This window comes from Apteryx rowi, unplaced genomic scaffold (assembly GCF_003343035.1).
Source record: "Apteryx rowi isolate R43461 unplaced genomic scaffold, aptRow1 scaffold_191, whole genome shotgun sequence".
Classification (NCBI taxonomy): Eukaryota; Metazoa; Chordata; class Aves; order Apterygiformes; family Apterygidae; genus Apteryx; species Apteryx rowi.
In genome coordinates, this window is record NW_020448208.1 from 403,368 (window position 1) to 412,747 (window position 9,380).

Genomic DNA, 9,380 nt, shown 5'->3' on the forward strand with positions numbered 1-9,380 from the left:
CGGGCCCCGAGCCCCGGCCACGCCCCGCCGCGTGTCGGCCCCGCCGGCAGCCAGTGCGCGCGCGCGGCGGAAGGCGGAGGCGGGTGTGCGTGTGTGCGTGTGTGCGTGCAAAACGTGCGTGTGTGCATGGATGTGGGTGTGTGTATAGATATAGCTATAGATGATATAGATATAGRTGTGTGTGTGTGTGTATATATATATTTGGATGTTTGTGTATATACAAAACATATATGTGCGTATGCGGAAACATACATCTGTATGTATAAACATACACAATATATAGTTATATGTAGATTTATATATACCTGTATATGCATAAGTATATATGCAAAACATAAGTACATAGGTGTGTGTATATATAKAGAGAGAKATAGGTATATATGTATAAATACATATAAACCTGACATATATAGAGGTAGTGGTATATATGCATAAATATATATAAGCATGTATCTGTATATACAAAATGTGTATATGTATATACAAAACACACGCTCTCTATATATGTATATACAACACATATATACATATTTTCCAAAAGAGATTGTGAGTGTAGTAGGAGACAAGAAGAGTGGCAGGCACAGATCTGTGATTTATTTATATCTATATCTGTATATAGATATATGCACACACAGTATTTTATACAACACACATACATATGCATATATATGTGCACATACATACAATACACAAATATATATACATGAAACATATATTTCAAAAGAGATTGTGGGGGTAGGGTCAGCAGAAAGAGTGGCAGGCACAGATTTGTAATTCATTGTATAAATATATGTATACATATACATACATAGATATGCATAGATATGCATGTATATACAAAACAGGTACCTATATGTGTGTGTTTGTGTATACGTGTATGTGTGTATACACACACACACACACATATATATGGTAGAGAGCGAGTGCTGGTGGCTGAGGCAGCACGAGCAGCGATGCAGACCCTGCGTGCCGGCCCCGGGCTCGCTGCTGAAGCGGTTCCTGTGCATGCTCAGCGCACGGCCCAGCCGCTTCCCACGGGTGCCGCAGGGGTGCACAGACAGCCAGCGGCAGCCCTGTAACCCCACGGTCCTCCTGAGGTCTTGCGCACACCCCTGAGCGCGCCTGCTGGGTGACTGCAAGGCCTTGCTGTAACCAGCTCAGTCAGTCAACACTCACTTAATGTGAGCTTTTCCATGACAGATAGAGGAAAAAGTAACAGCAGGTTGATTCAATTTAAAAGCCGTGTCCCTAAAAGGCAATCAAGTAACCTTCAATGGTACATGGTATGCAGGAACAAGAGCTGACAATATACGCCAGTTTTCGGCTGATTTAATTTTTTCCCCTCATTTTAAAGCCTCAGACACAGAGTAACCTGCTTAGAATTGTGATGAGAGGCAAAAATGACATTTTTCCTGCGTGACCTCAGACAAGTCACTTAACAGTGAAATTAAGACAATACTTTGCTATTTGACAACTAATGGCAGGATTACATACATGTTCTGTCTGTAATGCAGTGCAATGAATCCCAGCATCACCTGTGGGAAATGTTTTGGGAAAGTTTGTGGTGCAGGAATAGAAACAAACGTGCAGAGTTGTTCCAAGATCTTAGGTTTAACTCTAGCAGCACAGTTAATGGGACTTCTTAATGTCTTCTACAATTCCTGTTTTAAAAATCAATACTTTTAAGTTTAGCAATTAAGACATTTACCAAGAGAGAACCCAAAGCTACAGGATGGCTTTTTCCAAACATTACGGGACGCGATGCTTTTGTTGCTCTTCCCAGCACACAAACATCTCAATGTCAGGGAGAGCTTAAGCTCACAGATTCCCCTCTGCACTTGCTGGTAAATCACACGAGCACATTAACTGTTCTGYGGTGGTGGGTTGAGGCGGGGAGGCGTGAGGGGCAAAAATGCTTTCGGGGAGAGCAGGACGCCATGGTTAGGATTTGTCCAGGTATTTAGCATGTATGCAGAGCCTTTATAATTGTGCAGTTTTGGCTTGACAATGCAAAGAGCATCCTTTGAGTTAATTCACTTTCCTTTTGGTATCTTATGGCTGTGGCTACGTTTGCAAGCAGCGCAAACTCTGCGGAGCACAGCGGCCGGGCTGAGGACCGACCGGCCGCCCGCTCCCTCCACTCGTCGGGGGATCGTCACTTCTGACCAGCTTTCGTCCGAGCCCGGGGATTGCACGTCTTTTTGTGGCCAGAGCGCATTCGGCACACGCTAGAGCACGCCTTCAAGTGCAATTTCACCCAAAAGAAATCCAGTTCACATGCTCAAAGACAGCTCCGCAGTAAAATCTGAGCACAGGTAAGGACTATCAAGAGATTTTCTCTGTAAACACAGTCGGGGTCCAAAATAAAACACACACACACACCCAGACACACACACACACCCCTTTAGAGTTAGCAGCATTCACGATCATCTGCTTGCTTGACTGTTAAATTTCCTGGAGTCATAGTGAGATATAAGAACATCTTTCTTTGATTGAAATGACTGACATTCTTTGATAAACTCAGTTTTGCTGTTGTCAGTAGGACATCTGCAATCCAAAGACCACTTGATTCAGAAGACAAAACACTGGGAATAAGTATTATGAGTGACTCTATTGCAGTGTTACTGCAGTCCTTTTGCAGGAGTTAAAAAGGCCACATTCATTTTTCACACACGTACTGAAAGTAGACTACATATTCTTACTTGTAGAATATAAGCACGGTTATAGATGCTTCATTCTTCTCCTCTACTATTCCCAACCATTTCCAGTTCACTAAAGAAATGCTGAGTTTTCTTTTTTTATAAAAAGCTAATTGTCTTTATGTACATCACAGAATCATAAAATAATTCATGTTGAAAGGAGTGTAGGAGGCCATCTGTTTAGCCAAGCAGCATTTCTTGCTTTGTTGCCCACATTTAGGTTGGAGATTTTCGCCTTTCCAACATGATATGGAACTTCTGCAAAGCCAGCGATAGAGCTAGCTCCCACCCAGAAATCCCGGTAAGGCATCCAGCTTCCTGCACACTTTCGGGCTGCAGGTTGGAAGAAAGAAAGTCAGAGCAGTATGTTTGCAGCTTAGCTTGCTAAGAACTTAAGCTCTGTCATTGTTCTAAGTATTTTGGTAGTACTGAGCAGTATTTCAGATGGTACTAGAATTGAAGAGTTACAAACTGTCAGCAGTTTTCTTAAAACAAAACAAAACAAAACAAAACAAAACAAAACAAAACAAAACATAGCTGCTTATGCATTTACCAAAGAAAACCCTGGTTTCAGGGGGAAGGGAGGTTTGCAGTCTGTGTTAGACCACAAAGATTCATTTAACTTTTTGGTAAGCTACTGAAATGTTTAGGTTGCAGAACACTGTTTCATAATCAAAACATCTGGATTTCTCCCCTACAGTTAGTGTTAACTTTTGGTTTCAAGCACAGTTTCTGGGAATGGAGGCAGAGTTTATCCAGTGTTCCTGTAACTAGAATTAAAGACCCTTCTCTTCCTTTCCTCAAAAATCCTCAAAATACAGCTTCATAGTCTGTTTTGTACCAACTTGAAATATAGATAAAATATTCCCCCTAGTGGTATATCTGAGGCATTTACTTCCAATAAAACTGACAGTGACACACAGTAAAAAGACTCTTGGGTTCGTGATAGTTAACAATTTTAAAAGTTAGTTTGGACTCATTAAAAATAGCATAATAGCTTTAAAATTACTCTAAAGGTTGACACCATAGTCTCTGTTCAAGGAAAAGTACATCCCCTATTTGACAAGCCTACATTACCCTGGCGATCCCATTTAGAAATTCACCTCTTTCTCCAAGTATATCCAGAAGACCGAATTTACTTGCTACAGCTGTTCAGGCCTGAACACATCCCCTCATTTTACCAGTCCCAAGACACAGTTACAGCTGGGTTTTTCTTGCACCACAGAGCTGGAGGGGAAACAAGCCCCAATGAGCAAATGTAGGGGCCTGGCCTGAGCACTGTACCTTGGAGCAGAAGCTAATGTAAACTTGGTGATACTTGGTCCTTCCAAAGCAGTGGTGTGAGGACAGCCTGTATTCCCACGAGAATGAAAAGTCTGTTTCTTAAGAAGGAAATACACTCCGTATATCTGGCTGTTACTACTTGCAAAAGGGAGTCATGCTGAAATCACACTCAGAAATTGGGAAGGCAGAAGTGTCACATCACCTTCAGTTCATCTAAGTCTGTCAGTGGCACAATAAAGCTGATTTTTGAAACTGAGAACATTTTTGGTGGCCTCCTGTGCAAGAATTGTTATTCTTTCTTCCCCTCAAGCCCGAGCATCGGCCGTCAGAGGCCTCTGTGCATGGCGCTGTGGTTGCTCTAGGCACCGTGCGGCGCCGGCAGCCAGCGCAACCTGCTCATCTCTAAGGACACGTTCACAAAAGAGCGGGCAGCACTGCTGAAGTTTGCAGGGCTTTCCTAAACAGCTGTGGTAGGTACAGGTTCATCTGAGGCTCGCTGAGGCAAAGTATACGCTATTGCACATAAAGGAATCCCAGATGACACCTGCAGCAATTATTTAAGGTATCATTAAGGGTTTGAGCCTCCCTATTAAAATATTGTCAAGGAACATTAGCCTACTCTTGTTTTCTTCTTTCAGCTCCATCGTTTTGCTGCACTAAAGAAATGTCTGGGTATGCTAGCGCTGTGTCTCCCCCCAGTTCTCACTATATCAAACTTTCACTACAGGCACGTGGAGCAAGGAGCTTAGGATTGCTCTCCCACACTGTGCAGGGTACTCCGGTCAGGAAAGCTCACAGTTGACCCCRTGAGGAAAGTGTAAAAGTGCATGGCAGCAAGATTTTGCTGATCAAAGAACTCCAGTTTGGCTTTGAACTTAGCAATCAAAAAAATCCTCCCAGACTTCACTCACAGATAGCACAGCACAGCAGGCTTACCTGAATTTGACCATTTCTGGAAAAAAAAGCGGTGATGCAGAGCATCCAGTTAACAAATGTGCCATTGTCAGCCTGGGTCTTTTATCAAGCACAATGGATGCACTGTATTTGCCAGGTTACAGACAAGGGTGGGGAAGGGAATTATTTGTCCTTTAAACCCTCCGAGCCYGGCATTCGCTGTGCAGAGGGAGGGAGAGATTCCAGACATACCGTCGCTAAATGCCTCAACTGGAAACTCCAGAAAAAAGATGCATTATTCAGCTGTATCGAGGTGAATCACTACTTAAGGCTCCTAAACATCATTTACATTAACATTTCAGTCAAAGGCATTAATAAAAATAACACAGATCAAGAGCTTTCTACATTAATCATCACTCAAAAAACAAACAAAAAAGCTGCTGAAAATTAGGCCTGGAACTCATCAGTGAAACACTACTTGCTAGAGATCAAGTAGATCCCATCTATACATTCTGAGTTATGTTTCAAAAGAGCTGCAGTTTGGCTAGAAGCACACAGTGGTATTTTCATGGGTGTCCTCATGTCTGTATAGCCAATAAAAATTCAGAAATGTTAATACTCTTTTTAGAGGAAACCACATTCTTGTGCAATGCTAAGATCAGTCATTTCAACAGCCCCAAATCTAATCAGTATACAAAAGCAAAAAAAATGTGATGCAGTAATTTCCCCATGAGCTGAATAAGTATAAGAAACTGCTGCTGGACAGCATCCCACACTGGTGATATTATCAGCTGATGAAGAACTGGGGACTTTCTTCTCAGTTCAGGCAATAGGAACTTCTTCCAAACTATAGAAACAGAGCTATGAAGTCTGCAGATGAAGGAGAGAATGCTTCAGAATTTCCTTATAGGAAGGATGTTGCTATGCCTCTGACTCCTTTAGAGGAGAGAGAGAAAAAAAACAGATGTAGTACTGATTATGGGAATGTGACTATTCCACAGTTTGTAAGTTAACTTCTCTTTCAGCTCATTCTTATCCAGCTACATATTTCTCTTTCTTGGTGACAACAACCCTAACCTTTTCAAAGCCTGACCTATATCCTAGTAAACTGCTGTGTGATGTGTCCGCAGGGTTTCAAAGGAGATTCCTTCCATAACCCACATCCTGCCATGTTGCTGGTGGAGAGACCTGCACTAGTCATGAACTTTCCAAGCAAAGTTTCAGACTAAAGTGCTTTGTCAGCATTTAGTCTCATTTTAATCAGAATTTCTCCTAGAAGTGTTGTGCCTAGGAGGAAGATAATTAATAAGTCTTGGCCTGCATGCATGGGTACCTGCGCGTGAGAGACATAGCATGCTAATAGTCATCCCTTGGTCTGAAACCTCAACCAAGAAAGAGTGGAGAGCTGCTGTAAGAAATATCTTTAATCCCAGAGCAGTCTAATTCACAACTCCCAGAGTTCCTAGTAGGTATTTAAATGTCTTTGGAAAACAAAGCAATAATGTAGCCAAGGGATGCTTTGTTTCTGCAAACAGTTGAGGTAACCCATGCTGGATATGACTAGCTTTGTAGGATTTTTCCATATAGACAAGGAAATCGTTGTTTTACTGTTCTTCTGTGGTTTTAGTTAGTGTTCTGTGGGCTTTCTCTCTAGCTAGGCTTTGCTCATCTTTTTGAACTTCATCTTTCACCCTATTGCTGAAGTTTAAGTAATGGTGATTTTCTTGAAATGCTGCTCCTAGCTCAAATTCATGTAGTTTCTCTATTCTTGAGTACAGTTCCTTTAACCTCCCAACTATCAACTTAATCTGATTGTGCAAGTCTTGCTTTACAGTTTTTGAAAGACTAAAAGTCATCTGTGTTTCCCTTTTTTATGGTACTGGCAGAGAAGAGAAGCTTATATACACCAGGCTGAGAACGTCCAGAGATTTTATCTGCATGTTTGTTGGAAGCTATAACCTGAAGACAATTTAGGATTTAAATGTAAGCATGCAACTTCAAGTTTCACAACTTCTTTACAAAGTTAAATTAGGGAAAGGATCAATTAAAAATGAAAGTAGCCTCTGGGTTGAGATTTAAAAGTTAACACACGTTAAGTGTCAGCACAAGTGTATAGCACAAAGACAGAACTCAGGATTGAAATTTGACCTGTGCTGTCAAAAAGTAGTAATTTATATATTCCTAAAAATGGACACTTTGGGCAAAGCAAGGATTTTCATGTCAGTTCCAAGCCTGACGGCTATACTTGATGAGATTCTTTACTTCAGAAGACTTTTTGTCCTTCCAGCAAGCTGTACCACTCTGCAAAAGAATATCCTGTTTTTCTTCATGCTGAAGAATACTCTCTTCCTCCTAAAGTAAGAATTTTTAAAGGAATCTCTCACTAGCATTGGAGGTACCTTATTTCTAAGTTATGTGGATAATCCTGAATGGTAAGTCCCTGAAGCTCTCATAAGTACCTGTGAAACTCTGCAAGCATGTTTTGCTGAAAGATCACTGGTCATTACTTTGGCCTCTTGCTTACCCTGAAAGCTTCACGGCACTCTAGATAATGGACATTTAAAGGGGCAAATAAATATAGAATATCAAAGGAACTTATGTAAGTTTACAGCCTGCTAAGATCTGAATCCTCTCTATATCAGAATTCTTCTAGAAGTGCCTGAAAAACACCTACAGCATGAAACTTGACCAAAGGCTTGAGTTAATAACTACATATCAACAGGCATATCTAACGATAAGCCTGTTTATGTCCCAGCCAGGTAGAAGCTGCCAACGCCACACCTTAAAATATGAAGACAGATCAAACATTTACACTATACCAGACAGGAATGTTATTGTACTCAGAGCAGGCATGAAATTGCCTCCTGCTTTGTTCCTGTACTGCATCTCCTACTTCTGATAGAGAAAAACATTCCTAGCACCCACAACTGTGGCTACCTGTGGGGTGAGGCAGTGGTTTGAATTCCCTACCCTGGCAACTCAGAGCAGCCATGAATGAGATGCAGAAGCAGCTTCTGACCAGATCATGAAGGCAAAAGCTCTTTCCATCATCAGCCCCCAAATCCTGCAGTCTAGCTAAAGGGCTGCAGATAGTGAAAAGATGTTTCCTTCTTCTTAGTATTGTCAGTAGCAGAGTGAAAAACTCCATCATTTGGAGCCAGGAAAGGAAGAGGAAAATATAAAGGTAAGAGAAATGGGCTACACATACAATTGGGAGGGGAATAAAGCTGAGAGATGAGTGCATATGCATATTGTTATTCCTCAAAGATGCTAGATTGCCAGCTTTGACCTTTCTCCTCTGTGCCGGTGCCAGTTTCCCTTGACTTCAGCAGATTTGTCACAGCCACTGAAATACTTTTAAAAAGTGTGTGGTTTCTGCCCTCTGCGAGCATACTGTGTGTGCACATACACACTCTGACACCACAGGACAGYCCCTTCTAGGGGAAGGGAGAAAGAAACTGCTACCAAATATTCAAGAAGTTCCTGCCTCAAGTATATATTAAAGAGGGTGGCTCTTAAACTGTTGCCAATCCTTTTGATAGTCTCAGCTCACCACTTCTCTAGTCCACGCACATCAGATTCATCCAGATAACTTGCAGGGAAAGGGAAAAGGTGAAGAGCTTTGCCAACCTCAGTATAAAGTCACACTGATACCAGCTGACGTTCAGCTTTGCCAGCACATTTTGATTATTACCATGCCTTCAAGATTTTCTACAGGAAGCACGATTTCCACTGTTAAAAAGATAAGTCACTAGAAGGTGCTGTAAGAGCACTAGTGCTAAGAATTCTGACAAGAGATCTGCAGCAGCACTGGTGAGCATTGGATACAGGGACAAACCTGCAGAGCATGTTTAAGCTCAGACACTCCTTAAGGCCACAGATGGGATTTACCAAAAACATTTGGTGCGTGAGAGGAAAAAAACCTGACAGGAACATATTGAAATTCAGGAAAAAGCCACCACCAAGCAGCAGCTGCCATTCTTCCTGTGGGGTTGTAATTGTTCTTGCTCTTCCCCTGGGGCTTAGAGAGTAATGTATCTCTCAGGTTCTCCAGTCTACTTCCTGCACTGATATTTGGGTGAGAACAGACCAGTAATTTGCAGAAGTTCAGATCTTTTCATCCTAAGTAAGATTGTAAGGCAATTAAAATAAGATGCATATTGATTATATGTTCCAGATGACAGTAACCAAAAAACGATTTTTTTACTAGAGGAAAAAAAAAAAGATATGCAGTTTTAGTTTTCTATTAGGAAAAACAGTTTTACTAAAGAAAAAAAAAGTGAGCAGCAGAGACTTTAGAAACTGCTTATAGAGTTGAACCCRTATAATTCACTTCCCAAAAGAGCTCAGGTCTTTAAAGCAGTCTTTCAACATCCTGATTGTCTTCTTCTTCATCCATCCTCCAGACTTTCAAGAGCCATTAACAAGTCACTCAATAGACAGAAGCAAGCACTGGAAGAGGCAAATCTAAGTCTTTCAGGATTTTACAGTATTAGAAGCTTT